Below are 14,626 nucleotides of genomic sequence, written 5' to 3'. Positions count from 1 at the left end.
GCCCTTGCTCATCATAAGAATATAGGAGTTCATCTGCCTAATTTTCAAAGATTTAATGTATTTTTACATATAATCATGCAAACATAAAATCAAAATTTTGTATTCATGTTCATCATAGCTATGAACTTAGTTTATTTAATTCCTAGGAGCAGAAAAGAATTCATGTATTTTTACTATATAATCAATAGAGCCCCACCTTAACACCAGGAGGAGACATAAAAGAAATTTTGGTTTTTCATAAGATGCACTTAGTTAGTTTATTTAATAAACAGGAGCAGAGAAGAAATTTTTTAAAGAATTAATGTAATTTCACTATATAATTTATATGAGCCCCGCCCTAACACCTGAACCCCTGATTCTGGGGCCATAAAATTCACAATTTTAGTAGAGGCACTCTTGCTCATCATAACTATTTACTTAGTAAGTTTATTTAATATCAAGTAGCAGAGAAGATTTTCAAAGAAATAATGCATTTTCACTATATACTTACCTATAGATGCTTTGTGCTGATTACTAATTTGGTGTGATATTTTTAAAGATTGCATTAATTTTAGTGGTTTTTGCCCCAGAGACCATGAAATTCACAATTTTTGTTCCCCTTCACCTAAGATGCTTTGTGGCTAATTTGGTTGAAATTGGTTCAGTGGTTGCAGAGAAGAAGCTGAAAATGTTCAAATGTTAACGCAAGACGACAGATGGCAATAGGTCACCTGAGTAAACTCAGGTGACCTAAAGGCACTCAAACATTATAAAATATCTAGATCTATGGAATATTTTGGACATTGATAATAAACACAATTTGAGGTACTTTTATCTATGGAACTGCATGTTATCTTTTACCTTGACAATGTGAACAATTTGAGGTACTTTTGTTCCTTCTTTCTTAAACACCAAAGGTATGTTGGAAAAGGCCACCATTTTTGCTGCGCTGCAATGAACACAGAACATTAAAATATTTTTTTCAAAAAAAAGTTTTTTATATATCGTCAATTTATCAAATCCATAAGAGGATTTAAATCTTTATCAAATATCTAACAATACACTTCCAAGATATTTTGATGGACTATAAAATAAAAATGAATTGAAATTAAGAGATATTTACTTTTTTCCTGCCAATTTGCATGAGATATATAAGATTGAAGCAGTTGCACATGTAATTAGTACAAAAATTTTAAGACAAATCTAAACAATAGTCTGTATTCAGAAATCTGCAGAAAATGAACTGTAGCTGCTTTCAGTCATTGGATTTGTCATTTCATTTATGATCATTATGACATCCCTAATTAAAAGACACTGCTAAAGAAGAAGATTAAAACAACAATACAGACCAGCATTTTCCGAGAGAGTACAGATGTTAGCTCAAGCATTAGAATCCTAAGTTTAATTTATTGTTTACAATGTACTCTGTTATATTTTTTCAATTGAACAATCATCATACAACTTATCACAGCTCTTTGCAGAGTTGATCATACTCTTGAACAAAAATTTGAAAGTTGGTGTGTTAGCATTATTTAAACAGATTTGTGGTTGTCTATTTCAGGTGCACTATGTACTCCTTGTATATAATACCTAGAAAACACACCAGAGAGATGTTGAAAAAGATTCTTTTTCAGAAAAATTCCCATATTCGTGCTTTCGATGGACTTGGTATTCCTACATTCATCTTCTTGATATAGACAAAAAAAACCTTTTACTGTGACGAGCCAGGTTGTGGTATGCATCCTAGACTACTACTCTTTCCTTTCAAAGGAGTTTTCTGCATCATTTAGAGATCCCAAATGATGGAAATTCTGTCCAATAAAGTGAAAGAAAGATAAGTAATTATAGTAAATACATGTACTACACATGTATATACAGAGGAGTCTCGTTTATCCGGACGCTATGGTTCCTATTCAATTTGTCCGGATAACAGCATCAGCAGAAGGAACATACCAAAGACGTGGATCAGGGAGATGCCACAATAGTCTTTCAGGTGAGATTTCAAACTGAAATTCAGATCACCTGGCCAAGAGAATCATTTTTTATATAGAATATAAATAGGATCTCCCATGATTTGTAGTTGGGTATGATTTTTATCCAACGAGTTGAAGCAAATGTATTCAGTTCAAACTGGTATTTCCCATGATCTCAGAGGGATCAAAGCAAAGAGTGATTCATAATGGGGAAAGGATGGATTTTATAAAACATAGCATTAACGACTTGTATTTCAACTTATTTAGGTGCTGCTTCTCTCATCAGTAAGATAACAGGAAAAGTAATAGCATACACTGCACGTTATAAAATATGCAGGATTTGCGATATGGCAAAGGTGCAAAAGAGACAGCCAAGACAGCATAGATGTAGGAAAAACTGGAGAGCCTCTGCAAAGGCAATGAAGCCAGACATGGTTGTAGAGATGTTGAAATCCACTAAGAAGAAAAATGCTGTGGTAAAGACTCTCATTGGGGATGATGACACAACGGCGTTTAACAGAGCAAGACAGGAAGTTGTCCCACAATGGAGAAATTAAGTGTCAGTGTATTTCTTCTCAACTCTACAAGTTGAAACCAAAGTATAAAGAACTATCAGTCAAAACGATAAATGCTCTAATGAAAGGTTTTAGTTACATGTTATCGCAGGCAAAGGGGGACAATGATTATATTAAGGAGGGACTACAGTCAGTTGTGTTGCACCAGTTTGGAGATCACAGCCATTGCAACACTTGGTGTTCCATTTCTAAGGATCCTACCAGAAAGCACAAAAACTTACCCTGGGGAGTTGATCTCACTGATGTTAATTTAAAGCACTCACTGTTAGCAGTATTCAACAAACTGGACCCTGAGAAGTTGTGCAGGCTTGATAGAAGTAACAGCAATGAAAGTTTCAACAACAAATTAAGATCTAAAGCCCCAAAAGACAAACATTACAGTGATGGAGGGAGTTTGGCTCATCGGTTATCAGCTGCTGTGTGCCAGAAAAATGAGGGATATGGATATGTTTCTACGGTTTTTTTAAAATTGTTTACCATTCTATGCTCTGTACATCAACATAATTAGTATAATATTTAAAATATAGAGCAATCACTCGGTATGGAGTTGTGTGCCTCATCATAAATAAGGGCTATAATAAGTACACATACAGTATTGCATATAAATTGTATTCCTACATAATTGTCAATTAAAAAATTGTTTACTTAAGTACATAAAGTGTCAATGAATTACTTGTTTTACTCAAATTACAGTTACATATAAAAAGTAGTTTCCATTTTTAAGAAAATAATTTTTATGTCATTTTATTTCTACATTAGGTTCATAAGAAGCTAAGACTAAGTCCAGGAGAATCAACAGTGGGGCGGGCAATGCACCTAGATAAAGATGTCAGAAGGAAGAACGAAAAGTCAAAGACTAAAGATTTCAAGGTAATTAGTCGATTACTGAAAAAATATAATAATGTACAATAAGAAACAGTTCATAAATAATAGTATGTATCTGAGCTAAAAGGACCCTTTATTATACCCCACACAACAAGTTGCGATAGGTATAATGTTTTTGACCCATCTGTCAGACAGTTGGTCCTTTTTTTCTTTTTTGTCCGCACAACTCCTCATAAACTGCAGCACAGAATATTGTCAAACTTTACAGATATTTAGTACACAGTCTGTTGTATATGTGCATATTACCAGGAAATTCCGATCCCATTATTTTTCTGGAAATTTCGGCACTTTTCAACTTATATTTTCGGCCATAGCTTGAATATAAAAATGAACAGATTGTTAGCACAAATTCTCATAAACTATTGCAGTGACAGAATTTCGTCAAACTTTTTAGGACACAATGTGTAGATTTGCATATTACTAGGAAATTGTGATTCCACTTTTTCCCCAGCATTTTCAGCACTTCGAGTTTTGAGGGAGTGTGGGGTATGTGAGCTTGCTCACTTTTTCTTTCATTGATCTTTTTAACAAAGCAGAAAGATGTTGGGGGTTTTCTTAAATGAACTATTAAAATAAATATTCAGAAGCAGTTGTTGATAAATAAATGCAGATGAAATGTTCTTTGACTTTCTTAAAAGTTTAGAAGACTTCAGTTAAAAGGTGTGAGAAGTGAACAAACAAAGAGCTGTGAAGTAAGAGAAGGAGAAACCTACTCATCCAATGTTCTAGGTAAGGATACCAGTAGTATTAAAATTGAAAACTTGATTATATAAATATGAAGGGGACTATGTATTGCTCTGTGGTAAAAACTTGAAAACAATCCTTTCAACTTCTTTATTTTAAAGTTTGTTGAATCTGCAACAGTTTTTAGCTCACCTGAGCCTTCGGGATTCAAGTGAGCTATTCCGATCAAAATTTGTCCGTCGTCTGTCGTAAACTTTTCACATTTTCGACTTCTTCTCAAGAACCGCTGGACCAATTTCAACCAAACTTGCTACAAAGTATCCTTGGGTAAAGGGGATTCAAGTTTATTCAAATAAAGGGTCACGCCCTTTTCTAAAGGGAGATGATTTAGAGAAAAATTAGTGGCATTTTTAAAAAAAATCTTCTTTTCAAGAACCACTGGGCCAGGAAAGATGAAACTCATGTGGAATTATCTTCAGGTAGTGTAGATTCTAATTTGTTTAAATCATGACCCCCTGGGGTAGGGTGGGGCTAAAATGGCCGATCAAAGTTTTACATAGGAGTATATAGGAAAAATCTTTAAAAATCTTCTTCTCAAGAATCACTGGGCCAGGAGAGATGAAACTCATGTGGAATCATCCTCACGTAGTGTAGATTTAAGTTTGTTCAAATCATGACCCCGGGGGGCAGGGTGGGGCCAAAATGGCTGATCAAAGTTTTACATAGGAATTTATAGAAAAAAAATCTTTAAAAAACTTCTCAAGAATCACTGGTCCAGGAATGATGAAACTCATGTGGAATTGTCCTCAGGTAGTGTAGATTCATTTTTTTTCCAAATCATGACCCACGGGTGGGGTGGGGCCATAATAGCACATCAAAGTTTTACATAGGAATATTTAGAAAAAATCTTGTTCTCAAGAACCATTGAGACAGGAAAGATGAAACTCCTCTGAATTTGCATGGATACAGATGATTCAACTGGATGACAATGGGGTAAACTGCAATAATGTAGCCCTCTCCGATTTTTTTTTCTCTCCAAATCATGACCCCAGAGCGTAGGGTGGGGCCAATAGAAAATGACTTTTGCGAAATAGTAACGGATCTACGGAAGAGGAATTCAAACATTCGTGTTTTCGTATCCGAAGTCATGCCAAGAAAAGATGCAATGTTTACCGGTGTGAATGATATTATCCGCTTTGTGTGTGAAGAATACGGTGCAACAGTTATAAGATCAAGTCGGATTTTTAATGAATGGAATTCCTCATTGTACTGGAAGGACGGCATACATTTGTCAGACAAAGGAACCGCCTCTCTGCTGAAACTTTACAATGAACATGTCTCAATTCTAAAGCAGAATCAGATGCAACCTCCGCCCGTGTCCATGGAGTCTACATCCTGTTACTACTGTGGAGAACAAGGCCACTCATCCCGGAACTGTAGACATGGTAGCAAAGTAGAATGTTGGTATTGTGGGGAACCTGGACATAAACAAAAGTTTTGTCCATACTAGAATAGGGGCAATGAATATCAGGCCGAATATACAGAGAGTATTTCCTTAAGTCTTCAAAATAATTTTTTACCTCTCCAAACTGCAAGTTCAGAATGTAACCAAATATAATGTATATGCAATGTAAAAAATTCCCCCATCGTTAAAAATCCTCAGGTAAAATATGCACCTCCAAAAAAAAAGAAATTCCCTTAAAGCTGCGTAAATATCTATGTCTGAATATAAGATACACAAAAGTCTTGCATGTGAAAATTTTAATTCAAACAAAACTATAAGCACAGCTAATAAATGTACTCCAGTGAACATAGGATTTGGTCTCGTAAAAAAGGGTTTGCGTTTTGGAAATTTTAATATTTGTCATCTTGTACCAAAATTGGACAAACTGAAATTAATTCTACAAAATGAACGATCTATGGATGTACTGGGGCTTTGTGAGACTTTTTTACAGGACCACATTAGTGATTCAGATTTGAGTATAGATGGCTATGTACTTGAAAGAAAAGATAGACAAAATAAGGCAGGTGGTGGAATAGTAATTTATATATCAAATGAATTATCCTATAAACGTCGAAAAGATTTAGAAATCAGTAACATTGAGACAATATGGTTAGAAATTAATTTAAAGAACACAAAACCTATACTTTATTGTTCTGCATACCGCCCACCATCTGCCCCCTCCTGCTGGGTGGAAGACCTAGCAAGAGAGATGAATTGTGCCCCCTGCTGTGATGACCAAGAAATCATACTTACAGGTGATTTTAATGTAGATTTGCTTAAAGACCCCCCTCAATCTTGGACATCTGCTCTTGAAGAATTTGGACTTACTCAACTAATTACCATACCTACTAGAATAACTAACACCTCATGTACCCTTATTGATCATTTTTACACTACCCAACCTGATAACATCTGCGAAATTCAAGTACCACCCATAGCTATCTCTGACCATAACCCTGTTTGTGCAACCCGTAAATCTAACAGAATGCAGCGTAAGGGAAAACACACTGAAATTCAATACAGAGATTTTAAGAATTTTAATGAGGAAGAATTTCTCTCTGATTTACAAAGTGCCAATTTTTATGTTCTTACAAATTTGCAAAATCCTAATGATATATTAGAAAACTTCTACAGCATGTGTTTAATACCATTCTCAATAAACATGCTACGGTAAAAACTAAACGTGTAAAAACAGAGTCTCGTCCGAAATGGTTCACACCAGAAATTAATGAAGCTAGACAGTTACGAGATTACTATCATCAACATAAAGACTTTGATAATTTTCGTCATTGGAGAAATAAAGTTACTCTGTTGATTAATAATGCAAAATGTATGTACTACAAATCAGCAGTTGAGGAGAGCTCTAATCCTAGAGAAATGTGGAGCTATCTTAATCATTTAGCTTCCAAGTCAAAAAATATTTCTCCCACTCTTATTAAAGACAATGAATCAGAAATTGATGATTTACAACTAATCGTAAATGTTTTTAATGAGCATTTCACAAGAATTTCTGACAATTTATTAACTAAATACAAAATCATAGCTTTAATTCTCAAAAATTAAAAGAATTCACGAAGACCAAACTCAATGATGAAAACGTGTTTAGCTTACTTCCTATAAGCCAGGACGATGTCTTAACTATGCTACACTCACTTGACATTAATAAATCAGCAGGTGTAGATTTCATTGGTCCCCGTCTCTTAAAACTTTCTGCAAATGTAATTTCTAAACCCATAACTCATCTCATTAATACTAGCATTACTAATGGCATCTTCCCTTCCCAGCTGAAACATGCTAAAGTCACCCCCATATATAAGAAAGGCGATAAAAGTGATCCCAGTAATTACCGTCCAATATCTATCCTACCAACTTTGTCAAAAATTTTTGAAAAGCATATTGCTAATCAAGTACGTGAATTAACGAGAGCTTTTGACCTCATTATGAGCTCACAGTCTGGTTTTAGGGAATTCCACTCTTGCCAAACAGCACTAACCAAACTTACCGATAACTGGTTGCATGAAATGGACCAAGGAAATTTAATTGGCATAGCTTTTCTAGATTTTAGAAAAATGTTTGATTTAGTCAGTCATGATATCTTAATAGAGAAATTACGACATTATAATTTTGATTCACTAACAATCAAGTGGTTCCAATCATATTTAAACGAAAGGAAGCAAAGTGTAAACATAGGTAATCAGAGATTACAGAGCTCACCTCAACGTGTGTTGTCTTTAAGTAAGGCAAATTAAGTCACACAATTAACCAACAAAAAGTGTACATCCAAAAATGCAAAATTTATGCAAATTTGATACTTTGGAATAGACCTATATAAAACTAAAAACTAGTTCTTCATCATGAAAATGTAATTAAAATCCAGCATCTGAAGCAAGATTGAGAGTTTTCATCCCTTGATGCATCATTTGTGCAACTGGTTTATATAAGCCTTATAGTTTCTTGGTGATAGACTTGCACCCATAACTTTTACGAGGTCTATTATCTGGAAAATGTATGTCGAATTCAGCATCTGAAGCAAGTCCATTAGTGTGCATCCTAAGATGTATCATCCATGCAAGTTTGGTCAACATAGGGCTTAAAGTTACTTGCAAATGAAACCTGTATAAAAAAAATTAACCTTTCCACTAATCCAGAAAATGTAGGTCAGATTCAGCATCCGAAGCCAGCCTAGTAGAATGCACCCTTAGATGTACCATCCATGCAAGTTTGGTCATTATAGGGCTCAAAGTTACTTGGAAATGAATCCTGCACCATAAACTTTAACCTGTTTACTCGTCCAGAAAATGTAGGTCAGATTCAGCATCCGAAGCAAGTCTGGTAGTATGCATCCTAAGATGTACCATCCATGCAATTTAGTCGTTATAGGGTTCATAGTACTGTACCTTGGAAATGAAACTTGCACCCAAAATTTTAACCTGTTCACTCAACCGGCAAATGTAGGTCAGATTCAGCATCCGAAGCAGGTCTTATAATATGCATCCTAAGATGTACCATCCATGCAAGTTTGGTCATTATATGTCTCATAGTAACTTGGAAATGAAACCATCACCAAAAACTTTAACCTGTTCACTCAACCGGAAAATGTAGGTCAGATTCAGCATCCGAAGCAAGTCTAGTAGATTACATCATAAGATGTATCATCCATGTAAGTTTGGTCATTATATGTCTCATAGTAACTTGGAAATGAAACCTGCACCAAAAACTTTAACCTGTTCACTCAACCGGAAAATGTAGGTCAGATTCAGCATCCGAAGCAAGTTTAGTAGAATACATCCTAAGATGTACCATCCATGCAAGTTTGGTCATTATAGGGCTCAAAGTATCTTCAAAATGAAACCATCACCAAAAACTTTAACCTGTTCACTCAACCGGAAAATGTAGGTCAGATTCAGCATCCGAAGCAAGGCTGGTAGTATGCATCCTAAGATGTATCATCCATGAAAGTTTGGTCAACATAGGGCTTATAGTTACTCGGAAATGAGACCTACACCAAAAACTGCACCAAAAATGTTAACCTGCACCAAAAACATTAACCTGGTCATTCCTTTGCTGAAATTGCAGCATCTGAAACTTTGACTGGTACAATGAAACACACTAGCAACATCTTCCATGCATGTCTAATCAATATAGGACACAGAAGTACTTAAAAAGAAAACTGCTCCAAAAAACTTAACCTTAACCCGGGACGCCGACACCGACGCCGAGGGTATCACATAAGCTCCCCCCAACTTCGTTGAGGTGAGCTAGAAATTGGCGCATGTTCTTCCTATATTTTACCTATCACAGCAGGGGTGCCACAGGGATCCATTTTAGGCCCACTCCTATTTTTATTGTATATAAATGATCTTCCTTTATGTGTAAATTACTCTAATATTGATATGTTTGCGGACGATGCAACTCTGTATTTACCTAACAGCAATGTACATAATATTGAAACACATTTAAATTCTGATTTACGTGAAATTGAAAACGTGTTTACAGAATCAAATGATACTGAACACAGACAAATCAAAATGCATGCTTATGTGTACACAACAAAAAAGATCAAGATTAAATAACCCAGTACTTGATGCAAAAATTTCTGGGAGAGGGCTCATATAGGCTATGCCTGCTGCCCAATCCAATTATGTATTTTACATAATAAAATATGTTCAAATCAAATCAAAAATTTCTGGCAAAAACTTGGAAAATGTTGAAGTTGAAAAAATCCTAGGTATTCAGATAGATCAATCTCTTCAGTATAATTGTCATGTTGATGCAGTTTGTAAATCCCTGAGATACAAATTATTTACGCTCTGTAAAATTAAGAAATTTCTTCCATTAAGTACAAGAAAACTTTTCTATAATGCATACATTTTGCCTACAATAAACTATTGTCTCGCAGTCTGGGGTAATACGTCCAAATGTAACATTGAGAGAATTCATAAGCTTCAGAAACGGGCTGCTAGAATTATTCTTGATGCAGCACCTGACCAACCATCTAAGTCTTTGTTTGAAAAACTAGGATGGTTAAATGTTTTTGAGTTAGTTACGTTTCATAAATGTATTTTATTGTATAAAACTTTTTATGGTATGAGCCCAGAATATATCCAGAATCTTTTTATTTTTCACAGTTCTGAATCATACTCATTGCGTTCAGAATTTAATTATAATCTTCGATTACCAAAGCATCGAACAATCTTATTTACAAACTCTTTACAATATTCTGGTGTACAATTATGGAATAGTCTACCGTTACATGTTAAAGCCGCTTGGTCCGATTCCAATCGCTAAAAATATATATTCGATTTTCTTCTTGAAAAGTAATTGTCCATAAATTGTTTCAACTTTTGTCAAATTATATCCTCAAAGTCCTTTTCTTTTAAAAGATATCAAAATTCAAAAGTTAAAAAAATAATTTTTAAAAGATATAAAACATCAATGATTTTTTTTTTAGATTTAATGTCAGACAGTTAATTGTTAATATGCAATTCATATGGACATGCAGATTCCATCCCTACCACCATAAAATTAATTTTTAAGTTCATAATATTATGTAATATCAAAATAGTTTAATACGTAGTATCAAATTTGTTTTAATTACTTCTCATCAAATTCATTTTAAAACTCCGGCTAGCCAACAAGAGCTATTTTTAATCCAACAGGCTTACCCATTTGGCCCAATACTCAAGGGATATAGATAGCATCGATGCTCTTACAGCTACTCCTCACACTAAACTCATTAATTTCTCTCTCTAATTTGACATGCAATTTTCTGTTATCAAAATTCTTCTTGACAAGTGCTTGATAATTAGACTCATGGGAGTGGTGGAATTTCTCTAAGATACATTATATTTGTTATAGATTGCTGTCAAGCATATGCTAAAAAAGTAAGTATTTTCTTGATTTAACATTTTTCTAATAAGGTTAGTGCAATAATTTTACATTTTTTTGAATATGTAAATGAATAGAAAAAAATAATTTTTTTTAAAATTCCACTTAAATTAAAGGTCACAGTGACCTTGAAATAGGTCGCGACACACCTTCTACCGAAGATGCATAAACTGGCCAAGTTTGATGATTCCAAGTCTTATAGTTTTCTAGTTATGAACCGGACATGATTTTTCCATATTTGGCTATAACTTTTTAATTATAGGTCAGAGCGACCTACTTTTTGTGCGCGACACACCATCTACCCAAGATGTATCAGCTGACAAAGTTTGATAACTCTAGGCCTTATAGTATTAAAGTTATGAGCCAGACATGAGAAAAGCTAACTGACGGACGGACGGACAGACAGACGGACACGAAGCCTATAACATAATACGTCCCGTCTTAAGACGGGCGTATAAAAACTTACAGGACTTGCAGACGTCAATGTAAACAACTTCACTATACGGAGTGTAGCGAATCCCGATCCCGAACAAAGAAAGATGATAACGGTTAGAGATTCTTATTTTTCAATCTATATCGGTATAATAAAACAATTGATTACCCCTTGCGAGTTCAACAAGGTGAAATAAGGACCCGAGACCTGGTCCACGTGGTGACCTGTCCTGACCGAGGCCGCTACGGTCAGGACAGGTGACCTCGTGGGCCAGGTCTCTGGTCCTTATTTCACCATGTTGACCTCAAAAGAGATAATTAATTAATTGTATAATAATTCACCCTGTGACATATCTGAGTACATAGTTATGATGAGCAAGAGTGTCTCTTCTAAAATTATGAATTTAATAGCCCCCGGGTCAGGTGTGCTGGTGTTAGGACATGGTTCTATTGGTTATATGGTGAAAATGCATTTATTCTCTGAAAATTTTCTTCTTCGAGGATAAGAACCAGACAATGGTGTCACGGGGACGTCTGGGATCCTGGTCATCGAATTAGGGTTTTCCTACCCGGGGGTCCTACACAGTCGATCCAATCCGATAGTTAGGATATCGGGCTTGAGTCAGTTGAGAACCAAATTGTTGAATACTTTAATAGCAATCGCGTCCTCCACGTCAGCCTCCGGTACTGGCATTTCAGATATTTTGATGCAATTCCGCCTGGAGTACTGTTCCATTTCGTCTATTCTAACAGACACATGGACGGACGACACCTTACTACTACATAAGCTCTTCTGATCTCTGACCAGTAGAGTTAACGAGGAACTGCAATGCCGGGTATGTTTAAACGAATGGTTTTATGTCCGAGTGACATGACACTTTTGTGAAGAAAAAAATCAACTCATTCTTTTAACTACTCGTAAAAGCTAACCCTTTGAAAAAAAACGAGAACACAGATAGCTGAGGAACAAACAGCGTTATCAATGTCCCGAGACTTGCCTTGGAAAGGGAATTTAATTAAGCCCTTGCATCCTTGCTTCAGCACGTGCTACATGAAACCCATTATCCCGTGTACCTTGAGGTTGGCATAACATTGTTATTAGGCCTGAGTATCGCCAGCTACCTCGCGATACGATACGTATCACTATACACTAGTGAAATACAGCATGTATCGCAATACAGTTGTTAACAAATAACATGATTTTTACAAATATGTATTAAATATAATTGTGCTGTTTCCTTATTGTTTCCCTCTTTTATATGTTATATAAATCTCAACAATTGTTCAAGCAAGTTTAGCTCGCTCCGTGATCGGGAGGTCGTGAGTTCGTATCTCGGCCGCGACTGACCTAGTCGTGAAATGGGTAGCAACTGTTCCTTCGCCATGCGCTCGGCACTTTGAAGTGAAAGGTGCGCGTCCTTCGGATAAGACCTTAAAAACCGAGGCCCCGTGTCAGCGGCAGACGGTGACGTCTCCATATGAGTGAAAATTCTCGAGAGGGACGTTAAACAATATACAATCAATCAATCAATCAAACAAGTTTCTTAAGACAAAAATAAACTGTAAAAATGTTACTGTTAATACAGTAATTGTAATGACTTGACTACTGACTAGAACAGGTTACAAAAATACTCTAAAATAGTCAATGAGGTATTGTTTACCTCAAGTCAAGAAATAAAGCATGATGACTACTTTCACTAGAACAAGTTATAGAACATTTACAGATTTTTCTTCAAGAAAATCATCATGTAAAAATAAAAAAAGATTGAAATTTAAATAAATTTTTCCATTTTTAGCCACTGTTTGAGAAGGCATGAAAAGAATTGAGTTCCAGAATATATCACAGATTGAGAAAATCCATACTTACTGAAATAGTAAGGAGTTCTTTTGCTTGAAAATTTCTTTCAAGGTAATTGAAGGACACTCCGAGAGGCAATATTTTTAAAACCCACTGTGGTGTGGACTCACCAAATAGTTTTTTTTTATATGGAACAGGAGTTTTTGTCCCTGTGGTCATCTCTGAAATAGAAATTACATTTGTATGATATTAATTACAGTCAGGAAATGCCTTTGTTTGTTGTAATTTTGTTAAACATGTTTAAGGTATCAAATATTTGTTGTGGGTTCCTTCTTTAATAGGCCAAAATATAATTATAGTTTATTTGGAATCGCTTCCGCCTCATTGAAATGCCCCACCTGAAAAAAAAATCACTAATTAAAAATATGAAGAATTTTTTTTTTATTTTAATAAATTTTTTGCCCATTAAATTTATCACATGCACCATACAATTCACTGAAGTCTTGTGTCATGTGTATGTAAATTTAGGTTTTCATCAAAAATTTAAACTTTTTCTTCAACGAAAGAAAAATAGTTTCCATTCCTCCCTCATGTGCCTGAAATTCTTCAGGCGCCAATTCCAAACAAACAATTTTTTTCCTGCAAAAAACACTCCAGACACCACTTGCTCCTACTAAAATTGAATAGACAAATTGTTTGGACAATATATTTAAGAACACGACAAGAAGCATTTGATTTTCAAAGCATATAATAAACCAAAAGTCTCTGTCGAGACTGTAGCTCTACTGGTTTATACTTAAAAAAAGGGAAGTGTAGCAGTTGGGATTTGAAACTTTAAAACAGCAATAAATAGAAAAATGATCCTTACCACTCATCAAAATAAACACCAGTGCACAATATTTTGTATCTAAGTATAGTCTTCTTGTCGCCAAGTGATATTGAAATCAGACCAGAACTGTAGGAGGAGTAACACTTTGAAAGCATTTCAGAAAAAATTTCTATTTTTAGTAACACGGAAACACCGTTCATCGAAATCAAAAACCGATGCACAGAATTATGTATCTTAGTGTAGTCTACATGTGTGCCAAGTAATATTGAAATCGGACCAAAACTGTAGGAGGAGTAGCACTTTGAAAGCATTTCACAGAAATTTCTATTTTTAGTAACATGGCAACACCGTTCATTGAAATAAAAAACCGATGCACAGAATTATGTATCTTAGTGTAGTCTACATGTGTGCCAAGTTATATTGAAATCGGACTAAAACTGTAGGAGGAGTAGCATTTTGAATGAATTTCTAAGAAAATTCTATTTTTAGTAACCATGGCAACACCGTTCAACGAAATCAAAAACCGATGCACAGAATTATGTATCTTAGTGTAGTCTACTCGTGTGCCAAGTTATATTG

At 35.1% G+C, this 14,626-nt stretch overlaps 1 pseudogene; it reads left to right on the top strand.

Moving 5' to 3' along the window:
* The first annotated feature begins 1,881 nt into the window (after positions 1 to 1,881).
* Positions 1,882 to 5,606, top strand: LOC134229935 (uncharacterized; annotated as a pseudogene).
* The last annotated feature ends 9,020 nt before the right edge of the window (positions 5,607 to 14,626 follow it).

The sequence above is a fragment of the Saccostrea cucullata genome, unplaced genomic scaffold (genome assembly GCF_032062105.1).
Source record: "Saccostrea cucullata isolate Sc308-1 unplaced genomic scaffold, CSIRO_AGI_Scuc_v1 ctg423, whole genome shotgun sequence".
NCBI lineage: Eukaryota > Metazoa > Mollusca > Bivalvia > Ostreida > Ostreidae > Saccostrea > Saccostrea cuccullata.
Note: the sequence above shows the minus strand (reverse complement) of the source record. Positions and strands in the feature narration are given on the sequence as shown.